At 38.1% G+C, this 12006-nt stretch overlaps 1 protein-coding gene across 4 annotated transcripts in view; it reads left to right on the top strand.

Moving 5' to 3' along the window:
- STXBP6 (syntaxin binding protein 6) overlaps positions 1–12006 on the top strand; it is a 242813-nt gene that overhangs the window by 134787 nt on the left and 96020 nt on the right. The window contains exon 2 of one of the 4 annotated variants that reach the window (XM_054577890.1): positions 6779–6831. The exons of the other annotated variants lie outside the window; for them this stretch is intronic. The gene's annotated coding sequence lies outside the window, so the exon portion shown is untranslated. The remainder of the gene's footprint in view (positions 1–6778; positions 6832–12006) is intronic. 4 annotated transcript variants of the gene reach the window in all.

The following is a 12006-nucleotide window of genomic DNA, read 5'->3' as shown; positions in this document are numbered from 1 at the left end:
AAGAATGAAATCGAGTATAATTTCTAATTTCTCGGTGTAAGCAACTGAGTAAATTAGTGATACCATTTACTGTAAAGGTTAAAGACAAGGAGGTGTGGATTAAGAAAGCCTGGGAAGGGGAGGAGGTAGCCAATCAGTGATGCTGTTTGGCCATGTTACATTTGAGAGACCATTGATAGACACCAAGTGGGATTGTTGGTAGAAGGTTGCAGCCTGGAGCTCAGGGAGCTGTGGGATGGGTATACAGACTTGGGGTGCCTTAGCATGGAAGTGATATTTAAAGCAATACAGTGGATGGCTGCGATCACGTAGGAAGAAAGTGTAGCCAACTCAGAGACCTGGTATGCTCCAACAGTTAGCGATCTATCAGCAGAAGACGAAGATTCAGGAGGAGCAGAAAAAGCACACATTCCTAAAGAAATGGGGTGGGCAGAAGGGGAAGAGTTTGGTTAAAATTTTAAAAAGAGGGAATAATATCACTATCTTTTTTCATAGAAAGAATATTATCAGTATTATTTCTTCAACTACAAAAACAACTCAGGGTACCTACCTTATTTTCGTATTTTTAAAAATAACGGTTAAAAAGCAATACATTTGTAGTCATAAAAAATTAAAAATACAAAGTATAGAGAAGGAATCACTAAAATTTCAAGAATGTCGTGGCAATTTCAATTTCAAAATGCTAACATTTTGGTATATTTTTCTAATTGTCTCTAATGCTTCCAAGATATTTTTACGTAATTGAGGTGATTATCACATAAATATAGGCAATTGTGTATAGTATTCTTTATACTCTATAATGGAAACAATGCCTCATGTTATAAATTTTTAATAAAGTGTTAATGCCTGCATGTATCATTAAACATACTTTTTAAATGCTTCCAAATCTATATGTTTGCTATTCTTGAGCAGTCCCTGTATTCTTTGTTTTTCCTCTTGGTGGAACACCGTGAAATAGACAACTCAATCTCCTTGACCTAATGTTTCTCTACTATGTCACTTTGCTGCATAGAAAAAGGGAAAAGCCAGTCAAACTGCTTGCTTAGAAATTTGGTTTAGCAACATGCCCTCTAGCAAAGGTGCCACTTGATTAGAAACCTTGTGATTCAACACTTTCCTTCATTTGCCTATAGCCCTCGAGTTTTAAAATGTCATGAAAGTAAAAAGCATTCATGACAAATTTTAATGTGAGAGCTATATAAAAAGGAATCAATCCCAAGTTTCCACATCAAGTAGAACCTTCATTAGATGGAATCTTGAAAAAGGTTTATATGAAAAAGCTTTCATAATAAAACAGTTCTTTAAAATATCTAAGTCCGAAGACTGAAAAAAAATAAGTTGGCAGATAAGAAAAGGAAACATTGCTGAAATATACAGTATTCTCGATTTGGAATTCTCCAAGCATAACAAAACTTAATATATTTTCTGCACACAAAAGATCATAATGTCAGTTGAAACAATGGCTGTTTTTGACCTGTTGATTGGATTGCTGTATATAAAAATCATTAAAATGGCCTCATAAAAAAGACTAAGAAAAATGTACACCATATACCTACCAGATTTTTAAATTTATTATGCATGTAGAATATTATTAATATATCTTTAACCCTGCATATTTTTATTATAAGGAATCAGTATATATGCAAATTGAAAAGTATATCATTCATTTTATAGAAGCTTTGGATTGAGAAAAATAGAGACCTTTTCAGACCCTCTAAATAAAGGGATAGTATTGTCATTTATTGCTTTTTAAGGAAAATCTGATTATTTTGGACACTGGAAATACATCTTTAATCCAGATGCATTCCCTTCTAGAGAAATTCTATGATTAAGAAATGATCATTATCAAATGAGTGTTCTGTGAGGATATATGCATTTTTTTTTTCTATTCAAAGTCAGGTTTCCATAACTACTTATTACAATGGATAAAAGGATTTCTGTGGCTCACAGGTGCTCTCCCATCGTACCTGGGCACCATTTGGTATAAAGGTTGTGTGTGCATGTGCGCAGGTATGGGAGCAAAAGGCTATGTGAGCTCCAAGTACAAGCAGGCCCTATGTTGGTCCTACGTGTGTGTCCTCTGAGGTTTTGCATAGGACCTGACATAAAAAGTCTGAAGTATTTGTTGGAGTAAATGAGAAACAAAGTGATGGAAGCAAAGGTGGTTCCTGCTGGGAGAAGATTGTCCAACATGTGGAACTGGACAACGCACAGATTCTCTTCCTCCTCTCGCAGTTTTGCTCCATAGAGTCCACGTTGTTTAGAGATTAAAACAGCCAACTCCTGTAGGTTCTCCAGGTTTCCTTCATTAGACAGACTGGAACAAAAGAGCAAAGGACCGGAATCTTTGGGTGGGGATGCCCAGCAGGATTCAGATTCAACAGTCATGTATTGAATGTCTGCTGTATTCCAGGTGCTTTGTGGTCAATTCTCATGGTCCTTATACAAGACGGTACTCCTATAAATAGATATTAATAGGCCATTTTACTGATGAGCAAGCTGAAACTTAGAAAATGTTTTCACAAGGATACCTTGTGCAAAGCCAGGCCTGAAATTTGAATTCTAGTCTCCTGATATTTTATATGCCACCACTGGACTTTCAAATAAATACCCCCCCCCCCCAAATAAATGGTTAACTCTTAATCCTGTTTGAGATGGTTTCTCATCTGTTCCTTTTGATCTCTAGTAAAAAAAAAAAAATGCATACATATCATGACAGATTCAAATAAAGCACAGAATTTCTTATTTGGAAAAGATACCTTTATATATGGGGAACTGAGACACAAGTGGGCTATATGATCTACCGATGGTCACATTGCTGCTAGTGGCAAAGCCAAGGCTTAAACCCTCAGGCTGGGGTCTTTTAGTATCCTCTTTAATAACCAATATTCAACTGGGATGGTAACTTTCCAGTGGCTGGCTCTGGTCAAACAGGTCTTCATAAGGGAGTATTAGAGCAGTGGGCTTCTATCAACTTAGACAGGATGTTTGACCTAACCATGTAGGTGTGAGGTTGTAGTGGGATGTAGTCACCTATTGTATTCATGTAAAACCAGTACGATGAATTTGGGTCTGTGTTTGGATTGGAGATGTGGGATTTGGGAAACGGGTATGTTTTATTTGAATTCCTTAATTCTGTTGGTTATAAGAATAATGCTCTTGGTACTAAGTCTCTGGCATCCTTTGCCTATGCCCAGAAGCCAGCCCTTGAGCTGTGTGACTGAATGGTATTGTTCTTGCTCCAAAGGACCGTATCAAAACCCATTTAGGTTTGGTCAACAAAACTGTCCTAGTGCAGCAGAGAGATCAATGCCTTGGTTGGGATGGGAGGGGCAAGGAGATTCGGAAAGATGAAACTAGTAAACATACGTGCAGGCCCTTTTACAAAAATCCTCATTTAAGCCTAGCAAATATTTTATTAAGTAATAGTCCCATATTTATATGTGAGAACATTGAAAGTCAATATAGTTTGTTCAAGTTTATAAGTGGAGTGAATAGTGAAGCTTTGCTTTAAACTTGGGTTTTTAAATTTGAAGTTCATATTCTTTTTACCCTTCATAAATCCCTAAGGTTATATTCCTAAGATACAGATTTTTTTAAAAAGAACATTCTTATTTTGCAGTGCTTTTTTTTTTTTTTTTTTTTTTTTTAACAACAGTGGTCTCACATTGGATGTTCTGACTGAACTTTTAGGCATATTAAATTTTGGAGTTTCATTTAGGTACCAGTTTTAACACATCCCAAAAGTATTTATAGAGAACATTCTTTGTTTAATGGACTATATACTAGGTACTACAAGAAAAATGAAAATTCTGTCTTTATGCTGTATAGTATGGGAGAGAGAAAATGTAAAGTTAAATAAGCATAATGTGAAACAATTTATGTGACAAGAGAGGCACTGCCCAGGCACTTTGACTGTCGGAGAGCTCTTAGACAGTAGCCCAGATACCAAAGCATATCTGTGTTACCTTGATTCACCTGATCTATGCTGAACACAGTTTCAACAAGACACAGAGCAATGAAGAACCAAATCAAATGCAGGTACCAAAAGTGAGAGCTGTTACAAATCAAGAAATTTTACAGGAAGACTGCAGGTACATGTGGTAATTGGAATTCAGTAAATGAAACTTGGTTAGTATAATATTTATTTAAATCTCTGATAAAATGGTTTGCTGTGAGCTACTTTTTGATGTGGTATTAGCCAACTTTCACAGATACCTCAAAGTTCAAATTAAATATAAAATGTTATTCAAAGTTAAACATGTTGCAAAATATTTTGCATAATTCAGTGCGATTCGTGGTAAAATTTTATGATTAATCACCTGGTTAAATTTAGACCCTTTACAATCCTGGCTACTTATTCAACGATCCATGGAATTACCTACAAATAGAAAAAGGGGGTCCAGCCCACAGCCTGCGGGCCGCATGCAGCCCAGGGTGGCCATGAACGTGGCCCAACACAAAATCATAAATTTACTTAAAACATTATGAGATTTTTTTTTGTTTTCAGTGTTTGTGTATTTAATGTGTGGCCCAAGACAGCTAACTCTCCTCCTTCCAGTGTGGCCCAGAGACACCAAAAGGTTGGACAGCCCTGAGAATCAGTAATCCCCAGAAACTGCTATTTACTCATCAGTCTCCCTCACCTTAGGAAATATTATCAGATCTTATTACTTTCTCATATTTTTCTCCCTTATTTGGAAACAGGCCTAATTGAATCCAACCAAGGTTCTCACAAAACTAATGGGAGAGATAAGATAGGCGTATGTAACTCAGTTCCTCACCAAACTGTGAATTTACTTAAAGGATAAGGAAGTGGTCCTCAGTCCCAGGACACTTCAGGAGCCATCTGTGGTAGTCAAAATAATGTCCCCTCCAAAGATATTCAAACCCAGTCCCCAGAACCTATGACTGTGTTGCCTTACGTTGCAAAAGGGATGTGACAGGTGCAATTAAAGTTAAGGACCTAGAGATGAGGAGGCTATCCAGTGTAATCCAGGTGGGCCCAACCTAAATTCCCTAAAAGTGGCTTTGAAAATAGTGACAAGGTCCAGTGGAGAGACACTGCCCAAGCAATGTGGGTTGCCTTTTGAGAATGCAAAAGGCAAGGAAGCATCCTTCAGAAGGAATACCAACACCTTGATTGTGGCCCTGTGAGACTATGGAGCTTTTAACTGACAACTCTAAGATGGTGTTTTCAGAATATAAATTTGTGGTAATTTCTTACAACAGCAGTAGATAACTAACTGATAGAAAATCTTTAAAAGTTAATTAGCCAAGTAAATGGTACAGAGAAGTTATTTCTGGGAGAGAAAGTTTTCACCAGTTTGGTGTTACTTGGAAAGCTATACAAGTGGACGTGGAGATTGAGGTGAGCCTTGAAAAAGGAGCAGTAATACAGTAAAGAGAAAGCATTGGAACTTTCCGGCATAAAGGGAGAAGCAGGGACATACAAGCATCTTAGGGAACAGTAAGTAGGCCAGTCTGGAAAAAAAAAATTATATAAGACAGTAGTCATAGGTAAGGGAGGAAGGATGCCAAGATGCCTTCAAGTTATATTTAGGATGTGGAATATTTAACACTTGAAGTTTGAAATTTGCCTCATAGACAGCTGGTTTTCAAATTGTGTCCTTTGAGACTTGGAGATAAGTCAGGGGATAGTGAAGGAGAATTCCAGATATTCCAGCATCCTTCCCATCCTCCTATTAGAGCAACTCTTCTTACCTGTTTTCTATATAGGGGGATCTGCTTAAGATTTTGTTCAAAAAAGGATATCACTAGTTTAAAACAAGGAGTGAAGAAAAGCCACAGTTGTGTTCTTTCTCTAGCGAGTGTCCCTGCTAGGGTTTTGTTTTGTTTTTTGCTTTCCTCAAGACTGTTTATATTTAGCTCTTTACGTTTTTTCTAATAAATAAAATAAATGTTTAATTTTACAATTAAGTTACCTTTACAATCACTTAAGCAAACTAGGCCTTGATATTCTGATTTAAATAGAAAACTCCTCTCGATTATGCATACATTCCAATTTTTATTGCCATCATCTCTGCCTCAGATTTTGCTGGTCATGATTTACTTCTAATGTTGAGTCAGAGCTGAGCTATTGTTGGGAGTCCCGGTTCCTGTAGAGAAGACGGTGTACTTGCCTTTTAGGCCAAGCTAATGCTTCAGTGCTGGCTTCATTTTTGTGACTTTTATGGCAACATCTTTGGGCCCTGTCACTTTTACAGTCTGACAGGGACTTCATTTTCTTCTCTTTCCATCCCATGAAGATTTGTGTCCTGAAATCTCTGAAGAGCTCACTGAAAAATTAGGCACGACAAAGCCACAGTTAGTCAGTGAGCCCAGTTGTGTGGTGAAGAGCTGTCCCATTGTTGCTCCCCCAGCAGAGAAGTCTGACTCTCTTAATCTACATCAGATGTGACGAGGAAGCCTGGAGTTTATCTTGGGCTTCATGATGGATTGGAAAATAAACATCCGCAGAGCTGTCTTCTTGCTTTTGGCAACTGGTTGTATTTTGTTTTGACTATTTTACTGCTCTCCTGCAGCTCAAAGAGTTCTCCTAGAGTCTGATGCTCTACAGAGCCTGGGAGAGTGCCACACCCAGGAGGTTCTTTGATAAGAAGGCATTTCAGTGATAAAGTGGCCCCCCACCGCCTCCTTTGAAATACCACTCTCCCATAGAAGTGAGAGGGGAGAACTTGAGCTGAGCCAGCTCCAGGACTTGAGGGACATAAATTCTCCTTACAGACTTCAGAAATGTGTCTTTCCCTTCATATAGGTTCTAAAAAGAGAGAAATAGAAGAAGTATATATTCAGAACAAAATTGAGCAGGTAAGCTAATATTGTTTGCATTCATTTTAAGCTTTCTTGGTGTTTCTCAATTACAATCTGTAAAACATAGTACTATTTGCTTTACATATTAGGTGAGTTACTTCATGACATTTACCAAGTCACAGTCTCTCTGTACTTTCTTTTTTTTTTTTTTATAAGATCAGAATTTTTTCAATTTTAAGTCATTTTTATTTTTTAGTTACCATTGACATACATTATTATATTCGTTTCAGGTGTACACCCCAGTGATTAGACATTCTCTTTCTTTATGAGAGTTGGTATTAATGATATCCAAGGACTCTCTCCCATCAGAGGGCAACAGCAGCTGCAGAGCATAGTGTCGAAGAGCACCACGCAGGAGCCAAGCAGCTGGGGTTTGATTTCTTAGAAGATGCACAACATCTTGAGCAAGTTACTCACTTTCTTGGTGTCTTGTATAAAACGGGGATTATAATTATAGCACCCACCTGGCAGGATTGTTGTCTGGATTCAGTGAGGCAGAAAAGCGCTCTGAACTGCTTTTAACACAGGGTCATTCTTCTGAAGGATGAAATGAAGTAGCCCTGTAATATCTGTGCCAATTTGAACTTTTCTATCATTTCCTAAGCATCTTTTGATAATCTTGCGGGGGTAAGGAGGAGGACAAATTAGTACTGACTTTTTATTTGTTTAATGCCTTAATTTCATTGAAATAAATTTCCAAATCAAATTATATGCAATATCCAAAGATATTTTGGAAAATATAAACCAGTATGAAGAAGAAAATGACTTCTGTGCTCACCACCCAGATATAATCATTTTTCTGTATTTCCAGTCAGGCTTCAATTTTTTTTTCTATTCATAGATTAACCTCATTTATTTACCAAGTAATAATTATTCTATATAAACCACTTTGATGCCTAATCTTTTCATTACTATTCAGTTGTAAACTGTTTCCTGCGATTACCTAGGATTAACCATCACTTCACTGGCTACATAATATCATTTTGAGTAGATACTTTTGTATTTATTTCTCATTTGCCAGATTGTTGAATATGGTGGTTGTTTATGATTTTAAGAACTATAAATAATAGTGTGATAAATATTCATCTTCAAGCTTAAGTTCACAGGGTTCATTATTTCTTTAGGGTAGGTTTCCAAAGGTAGATTTTCCTAGATCAAGGGATATGAATATTTTTAAAAACTTGAATTTGCCAAGTAACGTTCCAAAATTGTTGCTGCCAGTAATATACCCATCATCTTTATTATAACCCTTATCAAAAACTGCTTGGTATTAGAATAGTTTGTATGTGTGTATCCTCTACTAAATATGAACCCCTAGAGCAGTGGTTCTCAAGTTTATCATATTCCACCAATATTGATTATTATCATTTTTCTTATCTGTTCCAATTTGTAGACAACTATGGTACTACTGTGTTTGTGTCTCACTGTGGGGTAAGCAAATAAATTCATGACATGGATTTGCTTACTATATTTGTTCTTTTGGCAAATATCTGTTCATGTCCTCAACCTAATTATTTAGGAGTCTTGGTATTTTTCTCATGATTTCTGTGAGTTCTTTGTAGAGAAAAGAATATAGTGTATATGTGAAATACTTGCTAAGATTATTTCCCCTTGTAATTTTTTTGCATCCAATTTTGGTTATGATTTTTAGAAATCATACAAAAAAATAAACGAGGGTGTTTAGTTAAAGCTGTAGATTCTTTCCATTGTCATTTCTTCCATTGTTCCTAAGTTTAGAAATTCTGTACTTGTAGAGGTTTTGTAAATATTCCACTCCATGTTCTTCTGGTTTTTCTAGGAGTTTGTATGCACACGTACATATATCTATATCTAACTTAATGCCTTTATATAAACTTAAATGATCTTAACAACCCACTTTTGATTTTTTTCTTTGCTTTTCCTTCATATGACTCATTGATATAGTCTTCACTCAAACCTAAATCCCTTGCCATTTCAATACTCGCTTAGGAAATATGTGGTTCCAGTTAATGTTCCCCAATGGTGCAGTTACAGTGATGGGATCCACTATCGAGGAGTATTTATTAAATGTTCCCTGTACAAGTCAATGTCTAGTCACAATAGATGGACCCTTGTTCTATAAGAGATTGTAGTCAGGGATGGAATCTTGGGGTTACACAGTAAATCTTAACTGTGCAACAAGCCTCTGATGGGAGATATCGCTAGCCAATAACTTTCCTCCTCTGCCCTCAGTTTCCACATCTGTGAAAGGAACGAGTTGAACGAATTCATTCCTGAGGTGCTCTGCTGCTCTGCTAATGGCCGGATATGGTGTGCAGAGACATATGCGTACAGGGACAGAGCAAAAGGGAACAGCCTTTGTCCACATCCGTGCACCATCTGTTTTCCCATTTGTAGCATCATAGACTTTGCTGATTTACAGGCGGGGAGATAGGGAAACAAGAACTGGTAATAATAGTATCTTTACTAAGAGGAATTGTAAGAGCCAAACCACTTAGTCCAAAGGCCCCTTTCCTTTTAGACAAACTGCACAGCAATTAAGTGCTCCTCAATAACTGGCTGCTGGGAAAGATGGTTTTGATTACCCACACTTTTATATCACCTCTTAAAAGGTTTTCTGGGTCTCTTAAATCATCAAGGCTACTAAACCTCTCCCATTGTTTGTTAAAGTCTGCAATTCCTTACCAAACCTTAGTCCTAGCAGTGTTTTGGAATTTAGAATTTTTTGAGTTCAGAAATATATAATACAGGAATAAAATTTTGTAACATCCCCAAATGGATCTTGAGACAACACCCTTAGTCAAACACACTAGTATTTTTGCAGCAGAATGCATGACAATTCACAGTAAGTTGGATAAGTAACAACTATCAGTAATGCACTTCATTCATGGCAGGTTTTGCCACTAAATTAAATGTTAAAAAACCTTTTTGACCTGGCTGGTGTGGCTCAGTTGGTTGGACTGTTGTTTGGATTCCCTAGGTGTGGGTTCAGTCCCCGGTTGATGCACATACAAGACGCAACTCTAACAATGCTTCTCTCTGTCTCTTTTTCTCTCCCTTCCCCTTTCTCTAAAGTCAGTAAGCATGTCCTGGAGTGAGGATTAAAAAAAATCCTTTTGTTTTTGTAGCTTTTTGGATTTTGGAAAGTAGATAAGGGATTGTGGGACTGAGTAACCCTTTCCAATTTACCTTACCAGACTCACCTGCTCAAAGCTCAGGTCTGTTGTGACCCCTCTGAGCAACTTCCCAAACAGTTCACAGCAGAGAGATCCTAGAACCCAGACCCCACCTGGCATTAAAGGTCTTCCATCCTATATTTCACTGGCTAGATAGCCCTGTCTCCTTTTCCTAATGCACCCTCCCCACAAACCTCTCACTGGCACTCCAGCCATATGGACCTGCTCCAGTATATTGGTCCCTCCACCAGTGACACGCTTGTGTCCCGTTGCTCCTGGTTCCTAGCCCAGCCATTTTTCTGCTCTCAATCCTAACTGCCTTCCAAGGTCCCCTTCCAGAAGACTCTCTTATCTTTACCTGTTTGGATTTGCTCTCTTTTTTTGTTCAGCTTCTGTACTCATCTTTATTATAGCTCTTATCAAAGACTGCTTGGTATTAGAATATTTGTATGTGTGTATCCTCTACTAAATATAAACCCCTAGAGCAGTGGTTCTCAAAGCTTAATATGCATGAAATGCTGCTTGTTACAACACAGATTCCTGAGTTCCACCTGGGTTTTCCCAAAAGATTCTTTTTCAGTAGATTTGAGTGCGACCCAGGTAACTACGTATTAACAATTATTCTAATTATTCAAACACTTCTCTAATTATTTAAACACTTCTCTTTCATCCCTGACTATATGAAGATCTTGATGACCAGTTCTATTCTTGAAACAAAAAGCTGCCACAGGACTCCAGAATCAGAACCTAAAACTGAATTGTGAATCAGAATCAGAACTAAAACTACACACAATTCAGTCCACACAAAAGTGCTGCCTAACAGATGATGGTGATTTGGGATAGTCTCCACTAGCAAGTATATAGAACATTTCTTAGTAAAGCAAAACTTGAGTTACGCCTTCAGTAATAGAAAAGTGTGTGGGGAAACGGCCATGGCCAGTGCAGAGTCGGCCCGGTGCCAACTGGCCGACAGGTTGGTAAACGTCCTGAGAATCCTGGATTGGGGACTTGAAGGCCCGAAAAGTTTATCTGTGACATCCTGTGCCCAACGTATTCATTTCAGAAGTGTTGCTGCTTGTTCTGCATTTAGATTTCTGAGGCTGGAGAGAGCCTAGTTGTAGTTCATACCTCAGTCCTACCAAACATAGCCCACAGCCCTCTCTTGGTTTCTAATAAAAATGATGTTGCTGAACATCGTAATTAATGCAGTTGATATCTAGTGAGCTCTGTGTGCCCATGTAATCCTCAGGAAAGCCCTAAGAGGAAGTGTAATCATTGCCTCATTTACTAGTGAGGACCCAGATGCCCAGAGAGGTTTGGAAGCGTGTCCACAATAACACAGCTAGTGAGCATGGGTCAGTGATGTCAGTCCAAGTGAGCTAACCCCAGGGCCCCGCTCTGTAACTGCCCCAGCTGCCTGCCACACGGGAAGGTCTCACTGTCCTCACTTACTGGCATAATTTAAAGTCTGTTGTGAGTTTGAGAGAGCTCATTTTTTCAATTGTATCTTTGAGTATGTTGCGTATGAATGAGTATAACCTCAATTGCATGTGTATCTGGACCTCTACCAGGCATCATTTGGCATATGGGCAGCTTGCCCCACACAAGGGCATACCAAGAGGTGCTACTACAGCTCTTAAAAGAAATGAAGTGCAACCCCTAAAACCTTCTCCTTTCACTGGGCATGAATGCCAGTAAGCCTAGGCCTGCGGTTGAAGTCAGAGTAGACAAGCGAGAGCTCTAGGTGAAATGAGGGCACATTACATTTAAATCACTTTAAGTCACTCTTCCATAATGGGATAAATGGAAGAGATAAATAGCATAATGTGGTAATTCCCTGTGACTTTTAATCAGTTTCATGGCTGCAGTCGATCAAATGGTCATTTCAGAATGCAAGAATCTGGACACTCTTGGGCTCTGTACCTTGCTCCTTCGGTGTTGATATTGGCAAATGCCACTATTTTGACCAACTATAATTTAAATTGATTTCAGTGAGGAAAGCATTCCTTGGAAACCT

Source organism: Pteronotus mesoamericanus, unplaced genomic scaffold, assembly GCF_021234165.1.
Source record: "Pteronotus mesoamericanus isolate MK-2021 breed Mesoamerican mustached bat unplaced genomic scaffold, CSHL_Meso_final contig_46, whole genome shotgun sequence".
NCBI classification, from domain to species: Eukaryota; Metazoa; Chordata; class Mammalia; order Chiroptera; family Mormoopidae; genus Pteronotus; species Pteronotus mesoamericanus.
Note: the sequence above shows the minus strand (reverse complement) of the source record. Positions and strands in the feature narration are given on the sequence as shown.